The following is a 6,336-nucleotide window of genomic DNA, read 5'->3' as shown; positions in this document are numbered from 1 at the left end:
AGGACAAAATGTAAAGTAGCATGGTTAAAAATGTGAGTACAATGCAATTAACAGGAAACTTGGATATTTCTGAAACATATAACATTTTAGGATAATCCTTGCAATTATAACTGATAACATTATATCAGGACATATCAGATGTCAGGGATTTCATATAAATTTTGCATTTATCTTAATGATCTTTATCCATACATTGAAACCTAAAGCTTACCTCCAATCATTTGACAATGTTTCTAAATTAAAAATATGAAATAAACTTAGTTTACCATTCTTTTCTGGGATGTCACAGAAATTTTTTTGGAAGTAGCCCAGAGTTAAAGAAGACTAAAACAGCTTAGTAAAACTTCGATATTTGGGAAGTTAGTTAGAAGTATCAAAAATGTTTTAAAACACAACAGGATCATAGATCAGTGAAAGAATACTTATTTAACCAGTTATAAATAAAAGGAAAACAAGTATAGAGCACTTGAGAGTGCAAAAACTCACACAGTCTGTTATCAAAAAGGAATACTTCTAACAGAGAGAAGACAAATTGTAATCCTGCAATAGTTCACTCAACAAAATCCATTTAATTAACTTTAATCTAAATTTAGTTAATCCTCACTATATATAAAGCTTTTTTCTCTTCAGGATTCTTTTCCACAATCTTTCATCACCTTCTGTGTCTGTCTGTCTCTCATTTTCCATCAAATAAGACTAAATCATTTCTTCTTTTTCTTCAATAAAATGTAGCTTCATTCCTCATGCTTTCTTACTGAAAACACACATTCTACTTTACTGTGTTTACTGAGATGCTAGTTTTAACTTATATATTTAAATTAGAATCCTCAACTCTTAAACCCTTAATTTTTTAGTAAAAACTAAGAATTAAGCAATTATGAACAGTTTTTCACACTAGCATTCTATAGATTGGTGAGCATAGACACCAGTAATAATTTTTTAAAGCAACTGTCTTTTTTATAGAGAATATCTCTGGGTGACACCAAGTATTTCCATTGATAGTCCTAAATACCTTTAATTTCTCTATTTAGTAATTGATATCTCCATGTCTTTTAGCTATTTAATAAACTCCCATCACTTAAATTAACACAGTTTTAGAACTTTAAGTTACTAAACATCTAGAGAGATCATTTTAAGTAGGCATTTCTAAGATATAATTATTTTAAAGAGTTTATCCGAAAGTTCTTATCTCATATTTACTTTAAAGTTTCATCATATTATTTTCCTTGTAACAGATATAATGTCTTATTTATTAAGCCTAAGTAAAATGAAGTATTATACTTATTTTTTAATGACTTTTAATGACGTTTTGTATTCATTAGATCAACAAACATTAGTAACAGATATCAATTTAATATTGAATAGTTCTCAGTTCACATGAATTCAAAAGCTGTTTTGGCCAGTTCCTTTAAATGTAAGCACTTTTTATTAAAAATAAAGAGTTATTTATAAATCCAATTTTGATAATAACTTTTAGAAGTAGAGATATCTCATATGTATAATTTGTACACAGACACAAACTGTCAAAGCTAGGGATCTCATGGCTTCACTTAAAAGCTAGTTATGAGTCAGGTGTTAAGATATAAACTTACTAGCTTACAAATCGTTGGAGTGCATTAAAGTTGTTTGTTCAGATGACTAAAGTTTACTATCTGTGCTGAGGGATCATTCCCAGAGATTTTAATTTTAAAACTGCCATTTTCCCCCTCTTTTATTCAGGTCCTGTCTGACTGAGTTAAATAAGTCCTTGTAGCCTATATTTCTGGCTTTTAGAGATTTGCAAGAGAAAGTCAGTTGTTTTTAGTTTCCCAAAGAATGATTCTGTCAGCTAAAGATGCTAGTATCAGTGATAAGATTCTAATGAAACAGAAATTGATTTTACTGGTATTATGTCTTAGAATTTTAGAGCTTAATTTGTCATGTTTTCAAAGGTTTGTATGAGGCACTCAGCAAACATCTTTCTAAGGCTACAAATTAAACCCAAAGTAAAATCACTATCTTTATCTTATTAGCCCTTATATGTTAGTTTCTATTTTTTTAAATAACTTTTAAACAAATGTTACAGGTGTCAATCAACCCTTGTTCAAAATTGGCCACACATCAAATCTAGCATTTTGGGAGTTTTTTTTCGGTAGTGAACTTTTAACTATTTATACAAATGACAAGAGATACTATACAAAACAGCCACAAGATTTTTTTTTCATCTTTTTTTGAATTGTTCACAAACATTTCCTACATAATCCAAAATACAACAGAGAAAGGTATATCTTTTTCTTTCAATTTGCATACAGTGAAAAAATAAGAATATATACATACATATGTATATATTTTACAAAGTTTAGCTAAGAGACACAACCAATCTCATAGTTTAAATCTATAGATGAGGAAGTATCTAATAAAAACAATCAGAATTTAGCATCAGTCACTTCCATAACCAAGTATTAATCTGATTAGTAAAACTTGCTATTAAACTTCTGGTATATACTTACACCACTATCCCATCAATTGTGCTGCTCCCCACCTGGTTCTTCACAAACAGAAAATCATTGCAAAGTAGGGGCAAGTATTTGCAAAAACAGACAAAAGTCCCCAGCTTATTATAAGCATGAAGGTGTGGTGGATTTTCCTCCCAAGCAATGGGCTTTCAAGTTGTTAAGAATCACCAGAACTGAGTATGTCAAGATATTTTGCCATTTATTTATATCCAACAAAGGATTGATAATTAAACTTAGTGTTCCACTTGGGGGTAGGTTGAGGGGAATTCAGCTATTTGAAAAATGACTATCTTAAAAAAAATGACCACCAAAAATAGGTTCACTAAATTTATTTTAAAAATCATAAAATGTTTCTTACAAAAGAGCATTACATTCTGCACACTGCTCTGAATAGAAGCCAGAGACATATGGACTACTGTTACTTTTCCTCCCTGTCCCACCACCCCAAATGTTACAGTGACCACAAAGAAAAATGTTCACAATAATTATATGGGCAGGGGTGGGGACCTCTTTAAACCACCAACAATGAACAAACATTACAATTCACTGCACTCTGGTGCTGTTTCAAAATTTCAATGTTAGTTTTTGGACACCCTCCCCCACCCCCAACCCTGTTTTGTAAGGAACTAAAACATTACATCTGGTGAATAGCAAAGATTTTACTATATCTCAAATGCATAGTACCTATGAAGCGGAGGAATGTTGGCTTTTTAAACAGAAGCAGATTAAAGAGAAAAAAAAAAAAAAGATGCAGGACTCCTTCAGTTCCTCACTGCTGCTGCTGCTGCTAACTTGCTTCAGTCTGTCTACTCTGTGTGACCCCATAGACAGCAGCCCACCAGGCTCCTGGGTCCTCAGGATTCTCTAGGCAAGAGTCCTGGAGTGGGCTGCCATTTCCCTCTCCATCAGTTCTTCACTAGTCTTACAAAAACTTTCCAGAATACTGCTTCACACTGATCTGTAGCCAATACTGTGCATCCTATATCTGGTCCTGTGTTCCTGTAATGGTAACGATTTGATCTTTGGATCCTTCTAAAGGCTCCTAAATTTTTGTAGAAGCTTTTGACTCATGACTGATTTGTTTAATCCACTTACCACCTTTGCCAGTAAGATCCAGCCAAATCTTTGGGAATAGTTACTTGTGTAGTAATAATAGGTCCACCAAGATCACCATATGAGGCTCGACCCCCTGCACAGGAATAATCACATCCAGAGCCACCCTGAGGTTCAGAAGCCATCTGCCACTCTGATGGGCTCCATGTGTCTATTGCAGAGTCCCAGGTTTCATCAGCACTGAAACTAATCATGCCATGGTAATGGTCTCCAGGTCTTCCTCTTCTGTAATAGGCCATTAGATCTCCTCTAGGTGGTGGTGGTGGTGGAAGAGGAAAATTCCGAACTCTACTACCACCCCGACCACCTCTTCCAGAAGAGAGTGAAGGAGGTCCTTGACGAGGTCTCATATCATCATAATCTCTTCTGGAAGGAGGCATAGGACCCCCACCCAGACCAGGCAGCATTCCGTCAAAGCCACCTCTTCCCTGAATGGGAACTCCCACAGGACGTCCACAGCGGTCATCAAACACCATTGTAAAACCACCATAGTCATAGATTTCCTTATAAAAATTGGGATCATGAGGTTGAGCATGTCCTTTGATGGGAGACTCATATATAAGATCAAAGATGATCTTTATGCACTCTCCAGACCTATCAGGTTTTCCTCCGATAGGAACAACTCTGTCAGTAGATTGAGGACAACATTCCTGGAAAAGCTTGACTGTTGTCTAAGCATTCTCTTGAAGTTCTTTGATTTTATCACCTTGGACTCCAATAATTCCTCCTGCCAGGCTCTGATGAATCAACAACCTTATCTCACAGTCAAAGTCACTTCCTTTATAGTGTTGGCAATTTAAGCATTCCACTACATCAGATTCGAGAGGGAGCTGGCTGGTTGCAGTGGGTGATGGCAACTGCAGGCCATCTTCCAAGGTAGGGATGATTTTCTTCAGGATTTCTCCAGTCATTTCAATATCAGTACTGATACTCAATATGCGCTGGGGGTCACTGCTGTCTGGGACTGAAACACTGGCAATTGCAGTCTGTACGGAGAGCCTTAATATTCTTGCCTCTTTTTCCTATCACTGTCCCAGCATTCTTGCTCTGAAGCAGAATGCATAATTCAACCATCTCATCAGTGTTTCTAGATCTTTTAAAAGCTTTTTCCTCTTCCATATTTTCAGCAGGGCATTTACCAAATTCGACACTGGTTTTGGTAAAGGTTTCCTCTGTTCATTTTCTATTTTCTTGTATTCAAGGGACAAACCAATCAGTTATTAAATATATTGTTCTAGGGAAGAACTGAAGTGTTCTGGGCGGGACCAACTGACACCCTAGTGCTGTAGTAGCCCTGCAAGGCTACCGTCCCTGTGCCACAGTGTTTCTTCAGCCAGTCACAGCGAGGCAGAGAACATAGTTTCTAGTTTTTATTTACTTTATATAGCTCAGATAACTCTATTGTTTAGTGTGTTCATATTAGTGTTAATATTCTCTTTGTGGCAATCTATATGCCTTGTCTTATGATAGCACACTGGGGAATTATTCCCCAATGAAACATGTCTGCCCTTCAATATAATTAAAGAAGAGATGCAATTATCTTATATAAGTCCATTTAAATATACCAATTTTGTATACTTTCATCTAAATCCCATTGACTTTTATACCTTTAGCTTTCTTTAGGATCTGATCAACACACTTTTTTCTTAGAGGAGGAGTTTTAGAAAATTTTTGATGTTATTTCTGTTGCTGTTTCCTGTCCATTTTATCTACTTTTAAATAAAAAGCTTTAGGATCCCCAAAATGGCATTGAGCCAAGGAGGCCAGGCCCTTTGCCCTAATTGTTATACCAAATCATTGCTTGCCAGATATCTCAGTGTAAATTTTTCTAGCCCCTTTAAACATATATTTTAAAACTGGGGTAAATTGAAAGATTTGCTTGGCTTTTAACATGGGGTACCAGTAGCTGGTCCCTTTTGGCCTATTTAACCTGAAGTAGCGTAGTAATATCAAATTTTGTTTTAATCACATAAATGTCCATTTTATTTATCCCATTCTAGATAGCCATCCAAAGAGTTCTGTATTTGTTTGAGATAAGTCCTTTTAAGAAAGTTCTACCTTGTTGGAAGTTATAACTAGACTTACCTTGCAAGTTTTTTCCTGTTGACATTATAATTATTCTAATGCTCTTAACATTTAAAAAATGAAGATCCGTGTCTAGTCCTATCACATCATAGCAAACAGATGGTGGAAATGTGGAAACAGTGTCAGATTTCATTTTCTCAGGCTCCAAAATCAATGTGGATGGTGACTGCAGTCACAAAATTAAAAGATGCTTGCTCCTTGTAAGAATAATTATGATAAACCTAGACAGTGGACAGTGTGTTAAAAAGCAGAGACATCACTTTGTCAACAAAGGTCTATATAGTCAAAGCTGTTTTTTTCTAGTAGTCATGTATGGATGTGAGAGTTGTACCATAAAGAAAGCTGAGTGCCTAAGAATTAATGCTTTCAAATTGTGGTTCTGGAGAAGACTCTTGAGAGTCCCTTGGACAGCAAGGAGATCAAAGCAATCAATCTTAAAGGAAATCAGTCCTGAATATTCATTGGAAATACTGATGCTGAAATTCCAATACTTTGGGTACCTAATAGGAAGAGCTGACTCATTGTAAAAGACCCTGATGATGGGAAAAATTGAGGGCAAGAGGAGAAAACCAACAGAGGACAAGATGGTTGGGTGGCATCACTGACTCAGTAGACATGAATTTGAGCAAACGCAGGGAGAAAG

General features: G+C 35.6%; 1 pseudogene; it reads right to left on the bottom strand.

The window, feature by feature from the left end:
* Nucleotides 1-3,417: 3,417 nt before the first annotated feature.
* On the bottom strand, nucleotides 3,418-5,718 carry LOC128057574 (heterogeneous nuclear ribonucleoprotein K-like; annotated as a pseudogene).
* Between the last annotated feature and the right edge of the window lie 618 nt (nucleotides 5,719-6,336).

The sequence above is a fragment of the Budorcas taxicolor genome, chromosome 12 (assembly GCF_023091745.1).
Source record: "Budorcas taxicolor isolate Tak-1 chromosome 12, Takin1.1, whole genome shotgun sequence".
Classification (NCBI taxonomy): domain Eukaryota; kingdom Metazoa; phylum Chordata; class Mammalia; order Artiodactyla; family Bovidae; genus Budorcas; species Budorcas taxicolor.
The sequence above is the reverse complement of the archived record's forward strand: the minus strand, read 5'-3'. Positions and strand labels throughout refer to the sequence as shown.